The 26,449-nt window shown below is 46.3% G+C and overlaps 1 pseudogene; it reads left to right on the forward strand.

The window, feature by feature from the left end:
* The first annotated feature begins 459 nt into the window (after nt 1–459).
* Nucleotides 460–2,953, forward strand: LOC103645294 (THO complex subunit 4C-like; annotated as a pseudogene).
* The last annotated feature ends 23,496 nt before the right edge of the window (nt 2,954–26,449 follow it).

A 26,449-nucleotide genomic window follows, 5' to 3' on the forward strand; every position in this document is an offset into this window, starting at 1 on the left:
CTTCGCCCTAGCCAACTCACCTAACGACGCTCGACCTAGGGTATCCTCTCGGCCCACTACCCTATACATCATCGGGAGTCGCACTTAAGCGCAGTCAAGCAGTCCTTCAGTACCTTCAGGATTTTGTCGACTACAACCTCCAACTTTGGCACTCCTCCACATGTACTGGTTGTCACACCGATGCTGACTAGGCTGGGTGCTCGGACAACTGCTAGTCTACCTCTGGCTATGCGATGTTTCTTGGGGCCAACCTCATTTGGTCCTCGAAGTGTCAACCCGTGGTCGCGTGCTCCAATATTGAGGCTAAGTATCAGGCCGTTGCCAATGGGGTAGTTTGAGGTGAGCTAGTTGTGCCAGCTCCTCTAGAAGCTTCACATCCCTCTCACCAGGAGCACACTTGTCTACTGTGATAACATCAACACCGTTTACCTTTCCATAAACCTCATGTAGCATTAGCGCATGAAGCATGTTGAGATCGATCTTTACTTTGTCCGTAAGTGTGTTGCTGTTGGGAAGTATGTGTTCATCACGTCCCGGTGAGCTCGTAGTTTGTCGACATCTTCACGAAGTGTCTTCCCTCGTTGTTTTCGGAGTTCTAGCCCAATGTCAATATCTGCAGCGGCTAGAGTTTCGATTAGACTGTGTTGTTCTTGGCTAAGTGGCAAAAGGGCCTCCAACCGAGTTAGTTAGGTGGTATGAGTAGCACTCCTCAGGTCCTGAGTTCGACTCTCCATGGGAGCGATTTTCAGGGTGTGGTTTAAAAAAGCCCCCCTTGTCTGTCCCATGCCAAAGCACCGGTATAAGGGCCGGTCCCGGTCGCAGTCGTTTCTCATATGGGCTACGGTGCCACTATGTATGGGTGGAACAGAGGTTCGGGGGTTTTCTCAATCTGCGTGAGAATATCTTCTTCTTAATATAATGCATGGGGCTGTCTTACCCCCGTAGGTCGAGTTTTTTTTCTTGTCTAAGTGTTATTGGCCTAGAGCACAGCCCATGTAATCCACTAGTGTTGGATATATGTAGTGTTATTGGCCTAGAGCACAGCCCATGTAATCCACTAGTGTTGGATATATGTAATACTCAGCACAACACTCAATGAATTAGGGTTTCATATTTTTCAACACTTATCATACTGTAATGCACGCCTAGCAGCAAAGTACAGAAGGCCATCTGCAATACCGTATCTTAATTTTGATTATTATTTTGGCTTTGAATGTATTAATATTGGCAGTAGAGTAAAGCTGAAGAAATTTTACCTGGTGCTTGTCGTGGTGTCTTCTGATGAAACACTACATGTCTATGTCATGTTTATATTACCTTCTCTGGTCACTAGTTACAGTTTTTAGCAATGTTTGTTTTCCTCAATTTTTATATTAATTGTTTTTAATTTGTATAAAGGGCACTGCTGAGGTGGTATTTACACGGAGGAGTGATGCAATTGCTGCACTGAAGCGTTATATAATAATGTTCTACTTGATGGAAAAGCAATGAAGAAAGAAGTCATTGGAAATGACTTAGGCTTGCCTATGACATCTCGTATAAATGTTGTTGGGGCTTCTAATGGCAGAGCTACAAGAACAGTTGTTATGACGTAAGTGGTACTTCAGCATATCATGTATCTTTTTATTTTATCTGTAGTCCAATCATAAACTGTGTTGCTATACTTACAAAGTTCATTTTAGCTTGGAATTGGTTCATTTAGGACAAGCTAATTAGCTCATTTAGGACAATCTTCTGTAAACTGTCATGCTGAATCTTCTTGTTAAGTTTTCAACTATGAAAGACTTGTCCTAAAATCCTGCCTAGATCACCATAACCAACATTATGTGTTCCTTTGTCACCATAACCAACATAACCAACATTATGTGTTCCTTTGCTGGTAGAGATTACTTCTTTATAGCTGTCTTCCTTGTACCATGTCTGATCTGAAAGCCTATAACAAGTTTCTCAGGTACCTGCATATTTTTGATATGTGCATTTTATCTTGTCATTATTCCCCTATAAAAGATTAATGTGTTTTGGATGTTTTGGAATGCGAATTTCTGAACTGTTATATATACATTTTTCAATTTTTTTGGTAGTTTGAGATCACAGCTTGAATGCACAATGTGAACTTCAATTCAAGCACCATTTTACTTCGTTTTTACCCCCTTCCTTCGTATGGTGATACACGTGACTCGTTATTTTTATAATTCAGGCCTGAGTTTAGTCCACGAGGCAGAGGTTCAAGCAGTAGACCTCTAAGGTAAGGGTTCCGTCAAAGACTTTTTTTTTTAATTTGTTCTAATACTAGATAAATGTGGTCACTTTTATTTGCTTGGCTTAGTCCATCTCATGCCTTATTACTAGTAGTCTAGTAATTTACTATGTCATCATATTTTCAGTCAGTGTTAGCAATAACTTGATGTTTTATTTGTTAGCTTTAGATATTTGGCACCTGGGCACTCTTTTATAAACAAACATTCTGTTTGCTGGTTGCTAGTCGCTAATTAAACAGTGAGCAATTTCTTGTTTCTTATGCAAAGAAAACATGTTTTGTACGGTACAGATGTACTGGATGCACATAAGTTTTATAACGTTTTCCAAGGTCAAAATTTGCATATTGAGCTGTGGACTTGGACATGTGACAAAAAGGAGCGAGGAAAGAAGAGAAGTTGTTTTTATGGCTGAACATCTCTCTTGAGTTGATGCACCCGTAAACATTGAAAAATATGTTTTCTAAATAGGACATTTTTTTTGTTTTGATCTTGTACTGATCCGTGACCTTATATATTGCCTTTCCAGCAACAGATTTAACAACCGTGGTTGTTTGCAAGCTGGTCGAGGCCGTGGTCAGTTCCAGGGCCGGGGCAGAGGCAGAGGCAGAGGCAGAGGCAGGAAGCCTGAGAAGACTGCAGATGAGCTGGATAAAGATCTGGAAAGCTATCACGCGGAGGCCATGAAAACCGATTGATTGCAAGACTGCTGCAAGATTGTGTTTTAGTTTCAGGAAACTAGACCCCTGTAGTAATTTTGAACAAAAGATTGCCAGTGTGTAGTGTTTGCATGGAATTGCAACCTGATGTGTTTATTTTTGTATCGGTTGCTTTGGAGATGGTGTTAATGGTTAGGTTCATGCTTAGCATAATCCTCATTTGCCAAAATCTGCACCCGCAGCCTATTCTGCTCTGCGATATGCCTTCACTGCATTGTCATTTTAACATTATTGCAGTTCCTCAGCGTTGTCCTATGCATGTTTCACATACGTGCCTTGTAGGCAACACAATGGGTTATTAGTATTGTGCGACGTCTGTTCTCATTTTTAAATAGTACAGATGACATCTCCCCTCTTTGGGATTGACCCACCATCCTCGTTCTGCCCATCCGATAGTATCGGGGGATATTTTTTTCCTCATCACTGTTATTAGGGCTGAAAAAAAGTTTAAAGCTCACAGTTGAGTCTGAGCCGAACCTACTTTTATAGTTTGTTGGACAACGAGCTAAGCTGGGACTAGTCTCGATACGGTGGTATATAGTTACATTATTATATTACTAGTACTATGCCTGTGCATTATAACAACATATAAATTATTCAATGAAATATTAGTGCACAACGATTACGTGAAAACAAACAACACTATAATAATATCTCACAAATTCTTATGCATCACGAACTGACAATTTCCAATCGAACACTTGACACTTATACATGGCGCCCGCTATAGAAATTCCGAACGGATCTAGAAAAGTTTTTAGAAGGGACCGAACTAAACTGCTACAACATAGGAGCCTCTTCTACACTATACTGTTTTGAATTTTAGGGGAGGCTCCGGTTATGAAGCATCTAGACCTCTAAGCAGTGTTTTGGTAATTAAGGACAGTTATATGTGGACTAACAGATTCTTGGCGAAAATAAGAATGCAGGTTGGACCACTGACGGTTGAGCTACTTAGAAGTCTTGGAGACATTGGTATGAATTGTAGAAATAACTCAAGGCAAAGGTAATCAATAGGTTTTTATTTGTGCAAGTCAAAAGGTGATTAGAGAAGTAAATTGACCGGGTTAATAGGCTAGATAGTCGTAGTATCAAGAGGGGTTAATAATGTTTACTTAATGTGAAACTTAGTGCCTCATAGAAGCATATAGTTGATGCATGTGCATAAAGGCTAATAACGCTTCCGAATTGCGAAAGAAAATCTTTTGTCTGATGCGCGGACCGTCCAGTCCAGTTGTTTGGACTGTCCAGGAACTAACTAGAGAGGTGTGCAGATTTGGTGTGTTTTTGTGTGGTTTGGCCAGTTTGTACTGTGGGCCGTCCGAATGTATTGCCCAGAAGGGCCTGGTTTTTGGCTGTCCCTCGAGCGAGTGTGGATCGTTCGGCCAAGTGGCATGAATCGTCCATAGCTGACTTGAATAAATCCGCGTAGGGACTTTGTTCCCTGGTAGTTTGTATTGCGGACTGTCCGAGCTTAGGTCATGGATAGTACATGTTCCCAGGTCGCATACCGCCTGTGCCCAGGTGTCGGACCATCCATAAGTGCCAAAGTCTGTTCGGTTAGAGCTTAGGGGCATTTTATTGTTGAGGTCGGCGGACAGTCCACGCCTTGCTTTTCTGACAGCTCTGACAGGTTTTCAAACAAAAAGTAGCCATTAAAGTGAAGGGCGGGCCATCCAGCCTTAGGACGTAGACCGTCCGCGAGTCCGCAGAAAGGGGACAGTTTGCCCATAATAGCTAGTTTCTTGAGAGAGGTATAAATAGATGGGGTCCCAGTTTGGCACACCTTGTCCATTTGTGACATCTATTAAGCATACTCTTGCCTCCCAACCTCTCTCACTCACAACTGTTGCTTGGGATTGTCACCCTTGCTTAAACATCAAACACCAGGTTGTCCCTATTGCAACCATTGCTCAGGAGGAGATGAAAGAAATGCGGAGGAGTTCCAGGAGTTTCAGGACTTTGAGAAGTTCTAATCTAGACTAGCGGTGAACCCCCAGTCGGTTGCCTGTGAAGGCCTTTTCTTACTACGTTTCGTTAATCACTTTGATTTATCACATTCCTTAATGATGAATGTGCATAATTAAAGACCTCCTTGACACTAACTGGCTGTCGTCCATGCTTCCATTCTAACATGTGGTACTTCTATCCCTTATATGGTGCTAGGTATCCTTTGTGGTTCGGGTACCCGGAATCGACAAGGTATATTTCCCTGCAATTGTAATTGTTAGTGTTAACATGCATCAGTTTGTATAAAGACACACATACAAAGTAGACATGTGAACATAACATTTTACCTTCAGGGGGATGTGGGAACCTGTTGCCGTAAGTGATCATTGTATCTTGTAGAACTCTTGTATCGTGCACGGATCCGGGCCAACTAGTGACGACAAACGTAAATCTCATGTCAAAGTCACAAACGACCATAACATTATATGAAACATAGTCATACCTCCCAATGTATATAAGTGAAGTATGGATCCTTTGTCCTAATTACATCATTTGACATCCTGGAAAGTGCCTCGAGCACTTCACTGAACTTGCGACTAATGGTTTCCAAAGAGTACCCAAACTTGTTCCTAAGTTGTCTAAATGATTATGATCCACCACATGCCCAAAGGAACATTGTTAAGGCCTCCTTTGTTGACACACCTAGACTAGAAACGAGGTCGTAATCATTAACTAACACTCATGAAGTCGACAGAACACAATGCGGCGCATGCGGAACATATCGTAACAGTCGTCACTATTCTCCAACGTCCTCTGCACCCATCGGATACTATTTGGTCCATTAGTCGATGAACTGGTGTTGTGGACGAGCTCACCCACATGTCCATTGCAAGCAATGCCAACAAAATATCCTAATCTAAAACTTCGTCATCCAAACCAGACATCTGCAACAATGTACACATGTAACACAAGTAGTGCACATAATTGTATAGAAAATTAATGTAACATGACATAGTATCACAAAGTAGTTCACATTGTAGGAGAATGTTAACAGCCACTCACATTATTCGACAACTCAAACAAAAACAATAGAACTCCAGACTCTAGACTCTAAACAGAAATAGTAGACCTCTCAGTTTTCAAATGTAACTAGACTACTCATCACTCTGAAAAACAGATTCTTGATTTCTAGACAACGTTCTTGGCCACGCCTTCTAAAAGTAGCAACTACATGTACTTGGGACTATGAGCAATCTCAAAGGCACGACGCGGCCAAGTGGCCCTTCCATCCTTTGTCTTCAAAGTCGCAAAGACATCACGATGTTGTTTATGTATAAGCAGTTGCATCACAAAGAAATGCAAATCACTTCCTTCAGTAGCACCATCCTCGATGACCTGCTCCAATTGTGCAGCAACTTCTTTATGGATCGGATTGTCCTCGACCGAGTTGATAGTCTTGTGGGTGCTAAAGCTCCTGGACTCAATTGCTTGCACAATCCTTTTCATGTATTCATCCTTCATATCCTTTTTTATTTGGCTTAGGGGAATCATGGAGTACTTGTCTCTTTGCTTTTCCTCTTGTGGTTGGGCCTGGAGTTGGGTTCTCTGCCACTAATTCCAGAACATCTTCTTCAAACTCATCTGACGATGAAGTTGCATCCCTTGGTTGACCTCCTAGAATTAAGGTAGTTTCATTAGTGTAGACAATTGGCCCAAACATGATCCGAAGATCCTCCTCGTTTTCTAGTGGTTGATTCTTGAACATTAGATAGGCTGGCATAGCCTGCATCCAAAAACCAATCTGGTATTAATAATACAACACTAATAATGTAACTGTACTACTTAATCCAAAAACATGTAACAAAAGGCTTACCTCATTTTGCTTTGTCCACCAGTCATCCGTAGCACTTATTGATCCTGTGTGAGGATCCTTCCCGAGGCATGTGGCCCTCTCATTTAGTGTATTCCATTGTGTGTACATTCTTTTGAGGGTGTCCCACCTATTTTTTCATTTGGTATCTAGTGTAGATTCAGTTAGTGTGTTCGTTGAACTTCCTAATCAGGTTAGCACATCGTTCGACATTCAGAAAATGTGTTGGCCTATTGTGTGCATTGACCTCTTCTACACATATTTCACTGTATATCTTAGCGGCTCTTGAGTCCCACTTGGCTATCACTTTTCCAGACTTATCCATCTAATTTCGTAACAATAACATGATGATCAGAATGTATTTGATACTACGCAAGTGAAGGGAACTCATGACAAAACAATGCAAATAACATAACAATACATACATTACTTGTTCGGGTACCCATTACAACATATAAAAAGTGCAGTACACACGCCCATTACAACATACCCGGTGGTAGTAAACTGTGAACAACTTATACATAAACCTTAGCCAAAAAAGTACCAAGCCCAGATCCCTACAAACTACTAGTAGGCAATGCACATCATTCACAGTTCGTTGTCACTAAACGATGACATCTGGTTAGAGTCATATTCGACTCCCCACATATTTTCGAAATGTGCAATGAAGTCGAAGGACTCATCAAATTCGAGTTGCCTCAGCGACTCAGGCCAAGACAAGTCTGACGGCATAGTCGTCGTCGGGTTCAGGTTTGTTTTCAGGGTTCATGTAGTCCAAAGCGTATTGACACTCAAGAGAGTCCTCGTCCAGGATTTCAGCTAGTTCATTCAATGCAATGCAATGCAAAGCTGGTTGACTACAAAGGAAGTCAGACCACATCCAGGATGGAGTTTTTCCCTTGCTAAAGCAAAAATCCTATTGGAAGTGTCTTGCATCAAGCCAATGGCCTTGTCAGCTACCTTCAGTGGCGAATCTATCTGGTTGTTAGTTAGGTTGTTAGTTTTTGTTTTAATGATAATAGTGGACTAACAACGACTAGAAGCAGAGAAGGCATTCGTTAGATGCAACAACACATATGAAAAAGGACTAGTACCAAACAAACAATACAAGAACACGTATGAACAAGGACTAGTAACCAATCAATAACAATACAAGAACATGTATAAACAAGGACTATTAACCTAAATAACAATACGCACGGGAACCCTAGACCAGTAACGAACATGACATTCCATAGATTGATGAAGTCGTCAAAATGTACCTTGGTTAACTCGGTTGTGCGGGCACACCAACTTGAACTGGATCATTTGAGAAGTACCTGAGACAAACAAATCCACTAACATTAGGGTTTTGGAAAGGAATACCACGGTTTGGGATGTCGATGGAGTGGAGGAGAAGGTTCAGGCACTACGAAAGCCGACAAATCTGATGAACTCTATGCTCAAATGAGGATTCGCTACACGAAATGGACGAAAAGAAATACAATATACCTATGTTGGACAGTACAAAAGGGGGATCTCTCACATCGGCTGGAATCCGATGAACTTGGTCCGGAAACTTTGATTCGCTACGACAAATCATGGATAACAAATGCTAACCACCGATGAAGTTCGAAGGGATCAGTTCGCTTACATACCAATTTACGAATCGTCGAGAAGAACTTGGAATCTCGTCGTCCTCGTCGATAAGAATCCTAGCTCCGCCTACGCGAGGAAAGGAAGAACGAATGGGCAAGCGGCGCGATGGAGGAAACAGGGGGGTGGAGGGCGAGCATCACCTAGGAGGTGAGACGGGAGCGGTGCGAGGCAGCGAGGACCGGGGAAACCCTAGCGCGGTGAGAGCGAAGGGCTGCGCTGAGGCCCAGCCAACCCTGCTTTTCTACGGAAGTGATGTCTTCTATCGAACCGTTGGCTTCGGTGAGAAGCGCGGTGGGGTGAAGCAGTAATAGAAGCTGGGCGTTTGGCAAGCGAAGCGGGCTTCTGGCCGCCAGAATCCCCAGAAAGCGAATCCAAACAAGCCCTAGATTCGTAACGTGAGTCGATAATAAAGCCTAGGCCCTGTTTGGGAACACAGTTTTTCTAAACTGCAGTTTTTCAAATACTAAAGTATACTTTAGTCATGACATTACTACAATTTACAATGCTTCAGTTTTCGAATACAACAGTATCCAATACATCAAGGTGTTTGGGAAAAACTTTGGTTGAGACCAATCGGCCAGAGCGGGACCAAGATGGCGCTCTGTTTACAGAGAAAAACTTTGGCTGAGACCAAAGTTTCCAAAACTGCAAAACAAGTGTAGTATTTACAATGCTACAGTTTAGTATACAGAGATTTCATATGAGTTTCCTGTTAGAATATGTGGATTAGGCCCATGAGGCTAAGCCCATGTGGCCCATGTATAAACCCTATATAGCCACCCCCTAGGGTTGGTGAAAGGAAAATGTGCCCTTGGGCAATTTCTATAATGTTTTGGTGATTAAGTGCCCAACATGTTCCTTTAAGTCCTAATGTGTCAAAGGTTGAAAAGTGCAAATCAAGGCATGAGGTATGTTTCTAGACTTAGTACATTTGTTTTTGAATACTAATGAAGTTATCTAAGTGCTAGAAATAGTGAGAAAAGAAGAAAAGAAACCAAAAAGACTTGGCTCTGTGTAGCCAAACTTCAACTCAGTCTGGCACACCGGACTGTCCGGTGGTGCACCGGACAGTGTCCGGTGCGCCAGGCTAGTCTCCGGTGAAAAGGCCGCTCTCGAGAAAAGATCAGCGTCGTACGGCTAAAATTCACCGGACTGTCCGGTGAGCCAACGATCGCCAGCGCAACGGTCGGCCGCGCAATCCGCGGGCGACGCGTGGCCCGCAGCAACGGTCGATTGGGCACACCGGACAGTGTCCGGTGCGCCAACTGCCCCCGAGGACCAACGGTCGGATGCGCCAGAAAAGGAAGGAGATCGCGCACTAGACAGCTACAGTGACTGTCCGGTGGTGCACCAGACTGTCCGGTGCACCACCCGACAGAAGGCAAGTTTGGCCTTCCAAGTTGGCCTCCAACGGCTCCTAGCTGCCTTGGGGCCATAAAAGGGACCCCTAGGCGCATGGAGGAGAAACCCAAGTATTCTCTGAGTATTCTAAAGCATCCAGACTCCGCTCCCACACATTTGATTCTCTTTGTTAGCGATTTGAGCTCCATTTGAGTTGCGAACTCCATGTGTTGTACTTCGAGCTCAAGTTGTGACTTGTGTGCGTGGTTGTGCTGTGGATTTGAGTCTTGTGTGTGTTGCTCTCCCCTCCCTTACTTCTGTGCTTCTTTGGTGATCATCATTGTAAGGGCGAGAGGCTCCAAGTTGTGGAGATTCCTCGCAAACGGGAGAAAGACTAAGGAAGAAAGTCGTGGTATTCAAGTTGATCATTGGATCGCTTGAAAGGGGTTGAGTGCAACCCTCGTCCATTGGGACGCCACAACATAGAAGTAGGCAAGTGTTACTTGGCCGAACCACGGGATAAAATTCACGTGTCTCGTGTGCTGCTTATTGTGATTGCTTTGTTTGCACGAGAACGTTTCTTAGCCACTTGACTACACTAACACCGTGATAATCAAGTTTGTGGCTATTTAGTGTTTGATTTTTATAGGATCACCTATTCACCCCCCCCTCTAGGTGCTCTCAATTGGTATCGGAGTCATACTCTTCATCTAAGGGACTAACCGCCCGAAGAGATGGATCCTAAGGGAAAGGGGATGGTGGTCAACGACAAGGAAAAGGAGTCCGTCTTCAACGAGCCAAGAGACGACAAGCCTACTGACTCAAGCTCGAGTCAAAAGAAGAGAGAAGGGAAGAAGAAGAGGCGCATCAAGAAGATCATCTACTACGACAGCGATGCCTCATCTTCTTCACCACATGACAACGACGACTCTTCAAAAAGGAAAACGGTCAATCAAAACTATTCATTTGATTACTCCCGTCTTTCATTGAATTCAAATGCTCATTTGCTATCAATTCCACTTGGGAAACCTCCCCACTTTGATGGAGAAGACTATTCTTTCTGGAGTCATAAAATGCGTAGTCATTTATTTTCTCTCCATCCTAGCATCTAGGAGATTGTTGAAAACGGAATGCACTTTGATAGTACTGACAATGCCGTTTTTTATAAATGAGCAAATTCATAAGAATGCCCAAGCTACTACTGTGCTACTAGCATCTCTTTGCAGGGATGAGTACAATAAGGTGAGTGGCTTGGACAATGCCAAGCAAATCTGGGACACCCTCAAGATATCTCATGAGGGAAACGATGCCACCATGATCACCAAAATGGAGTTGGTGGAAGGCGAGCTGGGAATATTTGCAATGATCAGGGGAGAGGAGCTAACACAAACCTACAACAGGCTCAAGACCCTCATCAACAAGATCCGAAGCTATGGAAGCACAAGATTGACGGATCATGATGTCGTCCGGCTCATGCTAAGGTCATTTACTATAATTGACCCCCATCTTGTGAATCTTATCCGTGAAAACCCCAGGTACACAAAGATGACGCCCGAGGAGATACTCGGAAAATTCGTGAGCAGGCGCATGATGGTAAAGGAGGCACGATATGTGGATGACGCCTTGAACGGTCCACTACCCGTCTACGAGCCGCAACTCGTTGCGCTCAAGGCAACAAGCAGCAAGGAGGCGCTACCAAGCAAGGTAGCACAAGTAGAGGCTGCCGGGCTCAACGAGAATGAAATGGCGCTTATCATCAAGCGCTTCAAGACCGCACTCAAAGGACGCAAAGAATATCCCTCCAAGAGTAAAACAAGGGGGAAGCGCTCCTGCTTCAAATGCGGTAAGACTGGTCACTTTATTGCAAATTGTCTCGATAATGATAGTGACCAGGGACAAGAAAAGAGTGGGAAGAAGGAGAAAAAGAAGAGCTACATGAAGGCAAAGGGCGAGGCGCACCTTGGAAAGGAATGGGACTCAGACTGCTCTTCTTCCGACTCCAACGACGAAGGACTCGCTGCCTCGGCCTTCAACAAGTCTTCTCTCTTCCCCAACGAACGACATACATGTCTTATGGCCAAGGAAAAGAAGGTACATGTTCGAGATACCCCTAAGTACACTACTTCTAGCGATGATGATTCTTCCGATGATGAAGTAGATTACTCTAGCTTATTTAAAGGTTTAGATAGAGCTAAAGTAGAGAAAATTAATGAATTAATTGATGCTCTAAATGAAAAAGATAGATTGCTAGAAAAGCAAGAAGATATTTTGTATGAAGAGCATGACAAATTTATTAGTGTTCAAAAATCTCTTGCTTTAGAAACTAAGAGGAATGAAATGCTATCTTCTGAGTTATCTGCTTTCCATGAAACTATATCTAGTTTAAAGAGTTTAAATGATGAATTAACTGCTAAGCTAGAGGAAGTTAGTAAAATAACTTCATGTGTAGAGCATGTTAGTATTTGTAATAGATGTAAGGACTTTGATGTTGATACATGTAATGAACATCTTATTTCTATTACTAAGTTGAATGATGAAGTGGTAAGTCTTAATGCTCAACTTAAGACTTGCAAAAATGATTTTGATAAATTAAAGTTTGCTAGGGATGCCTACACTGTTGGTAGACACCCCTCAATTAAGGATGGACTTGGTTTTCGAAGGGAAACCAAGAACTTAACAAGTCATAAGGCTCCCATTCTCAACAAGGAGAAAGGGAAGGCCCCTATGGCAAGTAGTCCTCAAAGGAACCATGCTTTTATTTATGATAGGATAATTGCTAATCGTGCTTATTATAATAGGAGTTATGATCATGATGCTTTTAATTCACATGCTATGTTTGTCTCTAGTTCTACTTTTGTTCATGGTAGAAGTAGGCCTAGGAAAAATCATGTTGTGCATCATATGCCTAGAAAAATGTGTAATATACCTACTACTGTTTTCCATGCTTGCAACACTTCTTTTGTACTTTCATGTAAGAATGAAAAAGTGGTTGCTAGGAAGTTGGGAGCCAAATGTAAGGGAGATAAGACTTGTATTTGGGTTCCAAAAATTATTGTGACTAACCTTGTAGGACCCAACAAGAGTTGGGTACCTAAAACCCAAGCTTAAATTCCTTGCAGGTTTATGCATCCGGGGGCTCAAGCTGGATTATCGACAGCGGATGCACAAACTACATGACAGGGGAGAAGAAGATGTTCACCTCCTACGTCAAGAACAAGGTCTCCCAGGATACGATCATCTTTGGAGATGGGAACCAAGGCAAGGTCAAAGGCTTGAGCAAGATAGCCATCACCAACGAGCACTCCATATCGAATGTATTTCTAGTAGAGTCGCTTGGATACAACCTTCTGTCTGTAAGTCAATTGTGTCACATGGGTTACAATTGTCTTTTTACAAACGTTGATGTATCTATCTTTAGAAGGAGTAATGGTTCATTAGCTTTTAAGGGTGTATTAGACGGCAAACTCTACTTAGTTGATTTTTCGAAAGAGGAGGCCGATCTAGATGCATGCTTAATAGCTAAGACTAGTATGGGCTGGCTGTGGCATCGCCATCTAGCACATGTTGGGATGAAGAACCTTCATAAACTTCTAAAGGGAGAACATGTGTTAGGACTAACCAATGTTTGTTTCAAGAAAGATAGACCTTGTGCAGCTTGTCAGGCAGGGAAACAGGTGGGAAGCGCGCATCACAGCAAGAATGTGATGACAACATCAAGACCACTGGAGCTTCTTCACATGGACATCTTCGGACCCGTCGCCTACCTTAGCATCGGGGGAAGTAAGTATGGTCTTGTAATTGTTGATGATTTTCCCCGCTTCACTTGGGTATTCTTTTTGCAGGATAAATCAGAAACCCAAGGGACCCTAAAGCGCTTTCTAAGGAGGGCTCAAAACGTATTTGAGCTCAAGGTGAAAAAGATAAGAAGCGACAATGGGTCCGAGTTCAAGAATCTGCAAGTGGAGGAGTTTCTTGAGGAGGAAGGCGTCAAGCACAAGTTCTCCGCTCCCTACACACCACAGCAAAATGGTGTGGTAGAGAGGAAGAACATGACGCTTATCGACATGGCAAGAACGATGCTTGGAGAATTCATGACGCCTGAGCGGTTTTGGTCGAAAGCTGTGAACACAGCTTGCCATGCCATAAACCGGCTCTACCTACATCGCCTTCTCAAGAAGACCTCGTACGAACTTCTTACCGGTAACAAACCCAACGTCTCTTACTTTCGTGTATTTGGGAGCAAATGTTACATTCTAGTGAAGAAAGGTAGACATTCTAAATTTGCTCCCAAGGCAGTAGAAGGGTTTTTACTAGGGTATGACTCAAATACAAAGGCGTATAGAGTCTTCAACAAATCATCGGGTTTGGTTGAAGTCTCTAGCGACGTTGTATTTGATGAGACTAATGGCTCTCCAAGAGAGCAAGTTGATCTTGATGACATAGATGAAGATGATGTTCCAATGGCCGCAATACGCACGATGGCGATTGGTGATGTGCGACCACAGGAACAATAGGAGCAAGATCAGCCATCTTCCTCCAAAATAGTGCATCCTCCAACTCAAGACAGTGAACAGGTACCTCAAGAAGAGAGACAGGATCAAGGGGGAGCACAGGAAGAACAAGTGATGGAGGAAGAAGCACCATGTGCCCCTCCAACTCAAGTCCGAGCAACGATCCAAAGAAATCACCCCGTCGATCAGATTCTGGGTGACATAAGCAAGGGAGTAACAACTCGCTCACGTTTAGCTAATTTTTGTGAGCATTACTCGTTTGTCTCTTCTATTGAGCCTTTCAGGGTAGAAGAGGCCTTACAGGATCCGGACTGGGTGTTGGCCATGCAGGAAGAGCTCAACAACTTCAAGAGAAATGAAGTTTGGAGCCTAGTGCCACGTCCAAAGCAAAATGTTGTGGGAACCAAGTGGGTGTTCTGCAACAAGCAAGATGAGCACGGGATGGTGACAAGAAACAAGGCTCGACTTGTGGCAAAAGGATATGCCCAAGTCGTAGGTTTGGATTTCGAGGAGACTTTTGCTCCTGTGGCTAGGCTAGAGTCTATTCGAAATTTATTAGCCTATGCCGCTCACCACTCTTTCAGGCTATTTCAAATGGATGTGAAGAGCGCTTTCCTCAATGGGCCAATAAAGGAGGAGGTATACGTGGAACAACCCCCTGGCTTTGAGGATGACAGGTACCCCGACCATGTGTTCAAGCTCTCTAAGGCGCTCTATGGACTTAAGTAAGCCCCAAGAGCATGGTATGAATGCCTTAGAGATTTCTTAATTGCTAATGCTTTCAAGGATGGGAAAGCCGATCCCACTCTTTTCACTAAGACTTGTGATGGTGATCTTTTTGTGTGCCAAATTTATGTCGATGACATAATATTTGGTTCTACTAATCAAAAGTCTTGTGAGGAGTTTAGCAGGGTGATGACACAAAAGTTCGAGATGTCGATGATGGGCGAGTTGACCTACTTCCTTGGGTTCCAAGTAAAGCAACTCAAGGACGACACCTTCCTCTCCCAAACAAAGTACACTCAAGGTCTTCTCAAGAGGTTTGGGATGAAGGACGCCAAGCCCGCGAAGACACCGATGGGAACTGACGGGCATGTCGACCTCAACAAAGGAGGTAAGTCCGTTGATCAAAAGGCATACCGGTCTATGATAGGGTCATTGCTTTATTTATGTGCTAGTAGACCGAACATTATGCTAAGTGTATGCATGTGTGCTAGATATCAATCCGACCCCAAGGAATGTCACCTTGTGGCCGTTAAGCGAATTCTTAGATATTTAGTTTCTACGCCTTGCTTCGGGGTCTAGTATCCAAAGGGGTCTACCTTTGACTTGATTGGATATTCAGACTCCGATTATGCTGGGTGCAAGGTAGATAGGAAGAGCACATCGGGGACGTGCCAATTCCTAGGAAGGTCCCTGGTGTCATGGAGTTCAAAGAAACAAACATCTGTTGCCCTATCCACCGCTGAGGTCGAGTATGTTGCCGCAGGACAGTGTTGCGTGCAACTACTTTGGATGAGGCAAACCCTCTGGGACTTTGGCTACAATCTGAGCAAAGTCCCACTCCTATGTGATAATGAGAGTGCAATCTGCATGGCGGATAATCCTGTTGAACACAGCCGCACTAAGCACATAGACATCCGACATCACTTTCTGAGAGACCACCAGCAAAAGGGAGATATCGAGGTGTACCATATTAGCACCGAGAACCAGCTAGCCAATATCTTTACCAAGCCGTTGGATGAGAAAACCTTTTGCAGGTTGCGAAGTGAGCTAAATGTCTTAGATTCGCGTAACTTGGATTGATCTATAGCATACATGTAGTCTATGCCTTTGATCATGTTACTTCATGCATTTATATGAATTGTTGCTTATTTATTGTGCTCAAGTTGTGCAAGGGATCCCCGGACCTCACAAGTCCATGTGTGAATGATGCACATATTTAGGGGGAGATGTGCTACAACTTGACCCTTTGAGACTAATCTATTTGTTTGAGTATACTTGATGTAGTCTCAAAGGTGCATTGAAAGGGAAAGGTGAACTTGGACAACGCAAAGACTTCCACTGCACTCCGATATTAGTGTACTCACCTCCAAGTTCATACTTATGCTCTCATTGCCTTTTTGCTCTTAATTGACATTTTTGGTGAGGCAATGGGGTTAAAGGGCCAAGAATGATCCCGTTTTGGTGCTTAATGCCAAAGGGGGAGAAATTAAGGCCAAAGCAAATGGATCAGCTACCACTTGTGAATTTTGAAAATAATAGAGTTAGAACTTTTTATTTGTCCAAAATACTCTTCTTGCAAAATTTGGTCTCATGTGGGGAGAATTTTGATTATGGGAAAAGGGGGAGTTTTTGGCACTTGATCAAGTTTACTCTTGGAATAACTCTCTATGTGCCCAAACAAGTGTGTTTGACTTAGAGATAGTAAAAAGAATTTGATTTGCAAAAACAAACCAAGTGGTGGCAAAGAGTGACCCAAATATGCCAAATTATAGCAAAAAAAACAATTTAGTCTTCAATTTGAATCGATGTTGCATGTTTTGTGTTGCTTTTTGATGTGTTGGCATAAATCACCAAAAAGGGGAGATTGAAAGGGAAATGTGCCCTTGGGCAATTTCTATAATGTTTTGGTGATTAAGTGCCCAACACATTCCTTTAAGTCCTAATGTGTCAAAGGTTGAAAAGTGCAAATCAAGGCATGAGGTATGTTTCTAGACTTAGTACATGTGTTTTTGAATACTAATGAAGTTATCTAAGTGCTAGAAACAGTGGGAAAAGAAGAAGAAAAGAAACTGAAAGACTTGGCTCTGTGCAGCCAAACTTCAGCCCAGTCTGGCACACTGGACTGTCCGGTGGTGCACCGGACAGTGTCCGGTGCGCCAGGCTGGACTCCGGTGAAAAGGCCGCTCTCAGGAAAAGATTAGCGGCGTACGGATAAATTCACCGGACAGTCCGGTGAGCCAACGGTTGGCCGCGCAATCCGCGAGCGACGCGTGCCCCGCAACAACGGTCGGTTGGGCACACCGGACTGTCCGGTGTGCACTGTACAGTGTCCGGTGCGCCAACTGCCCCCGAGGACCAACGGTCGGATGCGCTAGAAAAGGAAGGAGATCGCGCACTAGACAGCTACAGTGACTGTCCGGTGGTGCACCGGACTGTCCGGTGCACCACCCGATAGAAGGCAAGTTTGGCCTTCCAAGTTGGCCTCCAACGGTTCCTATCTACCTTGGGGCCATAAAAGGGACCCCTAGGCGCATGGAGGAGAAACCCAAGTATTCTCTGAGTATTCTAAAGCATCCAGACTCCGCTCCCACACATTTGATTCTCTGTGTTAGCGATTTGAGCTCCATTTGAGTTGCGAACTCCGTGTGTTGTACTTCAAGCTCAAGTTGTGACTTGTGTGCGTGGTTGTAACGCCCTGAATTTGGGGTAGAATTTTTTCTTCTTTTCTCTCACCAAATTCAGGCGTTACCCTTTTCTTTTTTTTCTCGTTCCCTCGCTAAACCTTGATCTTTTCCAAAGTCATAGCGGGTTTTGGCTTTAGACCCCGTGTAAAGCAAAACCTTAAAATACTTTATTTTGGGTGATGCACCATGCCGAACCATGCATACTTTTGATTTTTTAAAAATATGAAAGCATTTATCCAAAGAAAATTAGATTTTAGAAAAAGAAAACCCTTTTCTTTTTCTCTCCCTCTCTCCCTTTCCCATTTCGGCCCAGCCGCCCCCCCCCCCTTGCGCGCCGGCCCAGCCGCCCCCCCCTTCTCCCCCCGCGTGGGCCTCCCGGCCGGCCCAGCCGCCCCCCCCCCCCTTCTCCCCCCGCGTGGGCCTCCCGGCCGGCCCAGCCGCGCGCCCCCTCCCTCCCCCACTTTGGGCCCAACCGGCCCAACCGCCCCCCCACCCCTTTTCTTTTTTTCCAAAAATCCTCCCGCGGGCCCCGCCCGTCATCTCTCTCTCTCCCTCCCTAACCCTAACCCTAGCCGCCGCCGCCCCTTGCCCCCGCACCGCCGCCGCTCCCCGGCGCCGCCGCTGCCGTTCTCCCCTCCGGTGAGCCCGCTCTCCTCCCTCCTCTCCTCCCCTCTCTCCTCCCTCCCCTCCCTACGGCGCCCTCTTCCCCCCCCCCCCCCCCCCGCGCCATGGCCGCGCCCGTCCCCGGCCCCGGCTGGCCCCGCCTCGCCTCCGGCGAGCCGCCCACGCCCGGCCGCGCCGGCCCCGCCTCGTCGCCCCCCGGCGAGCCCGCGCCCGGCCGCGCCCGACGAGCCCCGCGCCGCCCCTTCCCCGTCCCCGGTCATCCCGGCTTGGCCGCGCCCCTCGGCCCCGCCTCCGGCGACCAGCCCGCCCCCGCGCTCGGCCCTGCCCCGGCCGCCCTCCGGCGAGCCGTCCCGCCCCGCCTCGTGCTCGGCCGCCCCCGTGCCCCGGTTCGACCGTTCGCGCCCGCGCCCGGCCTCACCCGGCCGCGTCCTCGCTCGCTCGTGCTCGCTTGCCCCGGCGTGCTTGCCCGCTCGCCCCGCCGTGCCTTGCTCGCGTCGTGTCGGCCCCTGCGTGGCCTCGAGCTTGGCCCAGCGTGCCTATGGCGCGCGGCTTTGAGCTTGGCTAGCGCTCGGCCCCGACGTGCGCACGGCTAGTCCGTGGCGTGTGCGTGCGGCCTCGCGCGCGTACCCGCGTAGTGCGCGTGCCTTGGCACGAGCCGTCGTGCCCCGTCTACCCCCAGACGCCCCGTCTACCCCCCCCCCCCCCCCGTCTCCTATATGCGCTAATCACGTTGTTTATATTAATAAGGTAGGAGTCTCAATTTGGAAATTGGTTACGTTAGTTAATTTGTATAGTCAATTGTCTATCTTATTCAATGTTAATCTACTAAAAGTGATCGCGTTTACATTAGTGCATGTAGCTAATTCTTTTGTTAGAACCAATTAAAACTAGAGCACGTGACGTCTAGTCATTCGTTTACCCGTAGTGCCCCTCGAGCATAAGCCTTAACCCTTGCGAGACCTTCCCTCGTTTCTTTCTAACCATGGTAAATTCATTATCGTATGTGGTATTCTATGCATATTTGCTTTACTTGTTCTCTTGTATGGTGTACTGTTGGTTTCCTAATTTCAATGGATGGATGTATGTATGTTTGCACTCGCTTAGAGAACGATCCGGTTGAAGAGCCCGAGGAACTCGCAGGAGAAGCCCCTGAGCAGCAGTCGGTTGGTGGAGGCAAGTGTCCCTTGACCTATCTCTGTCATATTCATTATTTAATTCACCTCCCGCATTACACATTTATGCCTAAGGATTGACTAGCTTTTGTTATCCATGTCCTTGTCTACCTATCTGGGTTGGATTATTATTGTTTAGCTTTATGCTATTGCTCAAACTCTAATCAATGAACATGATGAGATTATCTATGATACACTGTTTTTTCCCTTCACTTATTATGATGTTATACTTGTGGTCTTCAAGGGGGCTCAAGCGGTTTCTCGAGTGCCTCTCCGTAAGGACCTATTCTATGGATGACCGCCCGGGAAAACAGTGCAACCATGAGGGTGGAATGGGATGCCCTTAGCTGAATAATTAGAGGATCCGGGGTGTAGTTCGCTTCGCCGTCGTGCCGTCAATGGGGCTCGGTGTATGCGGCTCGCTCTGCCAAGGTTGATTTGTCCCTTGGGGAGGAGTGCGGTACATTTAGGAAACCTAACGGGCGGCTACAGCCTCGGGGAATCTTTGTAAAGGCTACGTAGTGATGCCCTGCTAGGCCACCTAGGTAGTGGTCAATGGGGAGTAGCTCTCTCCGGGCAGAATGGGAATCACGGCTTGTGGGTAAAGTGCACAACCTCTGCAGAGTGTTTAAAAACTGATATATCAGCCGTGCTCGCGGTTATGAGCAGCCAAGGGAGCTCCAGTGATTAGTGGTACTTGATCAGAGACATTATGGTACAGGTGGCTATGAGATCGATGATTTTGGTTATGACTATGGTGCTGGTAAGTGGTATTCTTTCCGTTTGGAAAGGGTACATCGGGCTAATAACTTGGGTTAAAGCTAAAACCTGGCTTTCTATTAGTAAATAATAATCTGACCAACTAAAAACAACTGCTTGACTTATCCCCACATAAAGCTAGTCCACTACAGCCAAACAGGATACTTGTTGAGTATGTTGATGTGTACTCACCCTTGCTCTACACACCAAACCCCCCATCCCTAGGTTGTCAGCATTGCAACCACTGCTCAGGCGAAGATGAAGCCGTGGAAGGAGACTTTCAGGAGTTCCAAGACTACGACGAGTTCTAGGCGTGGGTTAGCGGCAACCCCCAGTCGGCTCCCTATGAAGGCCGCGGTTATCTACGTTTCTTTTCCGCACTTTGATTTATTGTAAGGACTATATGGACGTCTCAGACGTATGATGTAATCGACTATTATTTCCCTTTTAATACTATTTTGAGCACTGTGTGATGATGTCCATGTTATGTAACTGTTGTGTACGTGAATGACTGATCCTGGCACGTACATGGTTCGCATTCGGTTTGCCTTCTAAAACCGGGTGTGACATAAGTGGTATCAAAGCCGTGCTGACTGTAGGACCGCTAACCTAGAGTAGAATGGTCGTTCTAAGGACTATAGACCTCTGTCTCTGCCTTGACTTTGATATCCCTTCAAAAGTTGGTCATACCGGCCAAACCTATGTTCTACTATATATTATACCTTGCTGAAAATCATGTTTTATTCTAATCCTTCATTTATTTATGATTCATTACTTGCTGGTCATATTGATTCTGTTCTCACCCTTTTGCTTGTGATGTCTGTTGTAGATGGCTCGACTTAGACACACTGCACGAAAGTCCGTCATCCCCTTCTTACCCTCCCGCCTTGCTGAGCGTCCGCTTCGCCGTCCCGTGGCCGGACAGTCCAGCCACTTGGAGAGACTGCACCACCGCCTGCATGAGGAGCAGGAACGTCGACGACAGGAGCAGCATGGCTCTTCCTTCTCGCTCCAACAGGAGATAGAGTCCGTGAGGAGCTGCTCCCCTGTGCTTCCTCTGGAGGCGCCCCCTGCACCACCACTGGGCGCCCCAGCTTCCGGAGTAGCTGCTGGAGTAGACCCAGACGATGGAGGTGGCGACGACAGCTCGAGCCACGACACCGACTTCTCTGCTAACCCTGAGCCGGAAGGATGGGTTGCTCGACCCATCACTCACGACGCTGCTCGCGGGTGTCACTTCCACGATGCGCTCAACACCCTGCTACGTCGGGCACTTAACCGGCATACTTGGTCCATCGAGTATCGCTGTGTGCTCTACCAGCACAGTCGCGGGGTCTACCCGGACCGCTGGGAGGCAACCTGCTTGGTGCGCCACCCGGAGAACAGTCTCCAGGGTGCGGAGGCCTGCTCAGAGCACTATTCTATCTCTAAGCGGGACTCAGCTGAGGCAGCCATGCAAGATGCTGCACGGCGTGCGCTTTCGCACTACTGCTCGGTTTTCGGTGGGGCAGCTGATGGCCTTGATCTGAAGTATTACCCCCGCCGTCCATCTGGCAGCACAGGAGGTGTGATTGTCTCACCTGTCGGTGAGGGCAATCCTAGGTTGAGCAGCACAGTCAACCTAGCCGCCGTGCTAAACACGGAGCTGGACCATGCATTAGACGAGCTGAGTAGGGCTCGTGCTGAGATCGCCCTGCTGTGGGCTGAGCGCGCGGAACGTCTTCACCTGGACGATGGTTCCCCCGCTCCCGTCGGGACTCAGCACCCGTACCGCTCACCTCGGCGTGGACACCAGTCTTATGGCAATCCCGACTGCAAGACCAAGATAAATCTAAAACCATAGCTCGTTAGAGTTGGATCTTGTAATTAATACGAAATATATGCGTAGAAGTTACAGTCTTAGCGTTAGTCTCGGTCTTGGTTAGTCTTAGTTAGACAGGGTAGTTTGCTATATCCTGTGCATTTATGTTTGTCATGATGAACTATGTTTGGTTTGGATCTTTGTAATGACTGTCACCAGAGTGTGGGTATCCCCTGCATTTTGGTTTACCTATTATGTTAATGGAGTTAGTTATATAGTTGGGAAACCTTTTATTCCACTTTCCTCTTTATCTGAGAAGCTGTGTGGTCTGTGTTGGAGATCAGTGAAGATGCTCATCTGTTCAGTGCTATTGAAGAATTCTATACTCTTTTCTTATGCTGCAAGATTTGCCAGATCAGTTCTGATGTGTGGTTGCATTTTGCAGATGTCAGAGAACAGGCGCAGAGGAGGAAGGCGTGCTCAGCAGGAGCGAGCCGCTCAACAGGATGAGGTGCCCTAGCAGCAGCACCTGCCGCCCCCGCCCCCGATGTCCATCGAGCAGATGTTTCTGATGCAGACTCAGGCAGTTCAAGCCATCGGTCAGACTTTGGCCGCCATTCAGCAGCAGCAGCAGCAGCAGGCCCCACCTCAGCCTCAGATGCCTCAGATGCCCAGAGACAAGCATGCTGAATTCATGAGAGGTCATCCACCAACGTTCGCTCATTCTTCTGACCCCATGGATGCTGAAGACTGGCTGCGCACTGTGGAGCGGGAGTTGCATACCGCTCAGTGCGATGATAGGGAGAAAGTCCTGTATGGTCCCCGTCTGTTGAGAGGAGCAGCCCAGTCATGGTGGGAGTCTTACCTCGCCACCCATGCCCACCCTGACGCCATCACCTGGGAAGAGTTCAGAGGAAGCTTTCGTCAGTACCATGTTCCTGCAGGTCTGATGACAGTGAAGAAGGAGGAGTTCCTGGCCCTCAAGCAAGGGCCATTGACTGTCAGTGAGTATCGAGACAGGTTTCTGCAGTTGTCTCGCTATGCTCCTGAAGATGTCAACACCGACGCCAAGCGACAGTACCGTTTCCTGAGAGGCTTGGTTGACCCTCTGCAGTATCAACTGATGAATCACACCTTCCCAACATTTCAGCACCTGATTGACAGAGCAATCATGACAGAGAGGAAGCGTAAGGAGATGGAGGATCGTAAGCGCAAGATCAGTGGACCCCAGCCTGGAAGCAGCAACCGTCCTCGTTTCTCAGGCAATCAACCCCAGCAGTTCAGGCAGAACCAGCGTCCACCTCAGCAGCATCAGCAGTTCCAAAGGCAGTATCCTCAGCATCAGTATCAGAACCGTCAGAGCAACCAGTCAGGAGGTCAGTTTTAGAGGCAGAATCAGCAGGCACCTTGCCTTCCTGCCCCAGCAAACCAGCAGAACAATCAGGCAGCACCAGCTCAGGTTGGAAACAGAGCATGTTTCCACTGTGGAGAGCAAGGCCACTGGGTGATGCAATGTCCGAAGAAGGCAGCCCAGCAGCAGTCAGGCCCCAATGCCCCAGCGAAGCAGAACGTACCTCAGCCTGGATCAGGCAACCGCTCTCAGCCGCGCTATAATCATGGAAGGCTGAACCACTTGGAGGCTGAAGCAGTTCAGGAGACCCCCGGCATGATAGTAGGTATGTTCCCAGTCGACTCCCATATTGCATAAGTGTTATTTGATACTGGAGCAACGCATTCTTTCATTACTGCATCATGGGTAGAAGCACATAATCTTCCAATTACTACCATGTCAACCCCCATTCAAATCAACTCAGCCGGTGGTAGAATTCGAGCCGATAGCATTTGTTTGAATTTAAGTGTGGAAATAAGGGGGATAGCGTTTCCCGCCAACCTTATAGTAATGGGTACTCAGGGAATAGATGTCATCCTAGGGGTGAATTGGCTAGATAAGTATCAGGCAGTTATCAGTTGTGATAAAAGGACAATCAAGTTGGTGTCCCCACTAGGAGAGGAAGTGGTGACCAAGTTAGTCCCGCCTGAGCCAAAGAAAGGAAGTTGTTATCAGATAGCTGTCGATAGCAGTGAAGCAGACCCAATTGAGAGTATCAGGGTTGTGTCCGAGTTCCCAGACGTGTTTCCAAAGGACTTACCGGGTATGCCACCAGAGCGGAAAGTTGAGTTTGCTATAGAGCTTCTTCCTAGAACCGCCCCTATCTTCAAGAGAGCTTACAGAATATCTGGACCAGAGTTGGTTGAACTTAAGGAGCAGATTGATGAGTTGTCAGAGAAAGGTTACATCCGGCCAAGCACCTCGCCTTGGGCCGCTCCTGTCTTGTTCGTGGAAAAGAAAGATGGCACCAAAAGGATGTGTATCGATTATCGAGCTTTGAATGAAGTCACGATCAAGAACAAGTATCCTTTGCCCAGAATAGAAGATCTGTTCGACCAGTTGAGAGGAGCCAGTGTGTTCTCTAAGATTGATCTGAGGTCAGGTTATCATCAGCTCAGAATCCGACCTTCGGACATTCCGAAGACGGCATTCATTACCAAGTATGGCTTGTATGAGTTCACAGTGATGTCTTTTGGTTTGACCAATGCGCCAGCGTTCTTCATGAACTTAATGAACAGTGTATTTATGGATTACCTTGATAAGTTTGTGGTGGTATTCATTGATGACATTCTGGTTTATTCTCAAAGCGAAGAAGAGCACGCAGATCATTTGAGGATGGTATTGCAGAGATTGCGAGAGCACCAGTTGTATGCAAAGTTGAGCAAGTGTGAGTTCTGGATCAGTGAAGTCCTGTTCTTGGGTCACATAATCAACAAATAAGGATTGGCTGTGGATCCGAAGAAAGTGGCAGACATTCTGAACTGGAAAGCGCCAACAGATGCTAGAGGAATCAAGAGTTTCATTGGAATGGCCGGATATTATCGGTGATTCATTGAAGGGTTTTCGAAGATTGCGAAACCAATGACAGCGTTGCTAGGCAACAAGGTTGAGTTCAAGTGGACCCAGAAATGTCAAGAGGCTTTCGAAGCGCTGAAAGAGAAGTTGACTACAGCGCCTGTCCTAGTCTTGCCTGATGTGCACAAGCCCTTCTCGGTGTATTGCGATGCTTGTTACACAGGTTTGGGATGTGTGTTGATGCAAGAGGGGAGAGTTGTGGCTTACTCGTCCCGACAGCTGAAGGTTCATGAGAAGAATTACCCAATCCATGATCTAGAGTTGGCAGCAGTGGTTCACGCACTGAAGACATGGAGGCACTATTTGTATGGACAGAAATGCGATGTTTACACAGATCACAAGAGTCTGAAGTACATATTCACTCAGTTAGAGTTGAATATGAGGCAGCGAAGATGGTTAGAGTTGATCAAAGACTATGAGTTGGAGATTCATTACCATCCAGGCAAAGCAAACGTAGTGGCAGATGCTTTGAGCAGAAAGAGTCAAGTCAATCTGATGGTCGCTCGTCCGATGCCTTATGAGTTGGCCAAAGAGTTCGACAGGTTGAGTCTCAGATTTCTGAACAATTCGCGAGGAGTCACAGTTGAGTTGGAACCTACCTTAGAGCGCGAAATCAAAGAAGCGCAGAAGAATGATGAGAAAATCAGTGAGATCCGGCGACTGATTCTAGATGGCAGAGGCAAAGACTTTCGAGAAGATACAGAAGGCGTGATATGGTTCAAAGACCGCTTGTGTGTTCCCAATGTCCAGTCCATTCGGGAGTTGATCCTTAAGGAAGCTCATGAGACAGCCTATTCGATTCACCCTGGCAGTGAGAAGATGTATCAGGATCTGAAGAAGAAATTTTGGTGGTACGGAATGAAAAGGGAAATCGCAGAGCATGTGGCTATGTGCGATAGTTGCCGAAGAATTAAGGCAGAGCACCAGAGACCTGCTGGATTGTTGCAACCGTTGCAGATCCCTCAGTGGAAATGGGATGAAATCGGTATGGATTTCATAGTCGGATTGCCTCGCACTTGAGCCGGCTACGATTCCATCTGGGTAGTAGTGGACCGCTTGACCAAGTCAGCCCACTTCATACCTGTCAAGACCAACTATAGCAGTGCAGTATTGGCAGAATTGTATATGTCTCGGATCGTTTGTCTTCATGGTGTGCCAAAGAAGATAGTGTCAGACAGAGGAACGCAGTTCACCTCTCATTTCTGGCAGCAGTTGCATGAAGCTTTGGGCACGCATCTGAATTTTAGTTCAGCTTATCACCCGCAGACAGATGGCCAGACCGAAAGGACCAATCAAATTCTTGAAGACATGTTGAGGGCCTGTGCGTTGCAAGATCAGTCCGGATGGGACAAGAGATTGCCCTATGCAGAGTTTTCCTATAACAACAGTTACCAGGCCAGTTTGAAGATGTCACCATTTCAGGCGCTCTATGTA

The sequence above is a fragment of the Zea mays genome, chromosome 1 (assembly GCF_902167145.1).
Source record: "Zea mays cultivar B73 chromosome 1, Zm-B73-REFERENCE-NAM-5.0, whole genome shotgun sequence".
NCBI lineage: Eukaryota > Viridiplantae > Streptophyta > Magnoliopsida > Poales > Poaceae > Zea > Zea mays.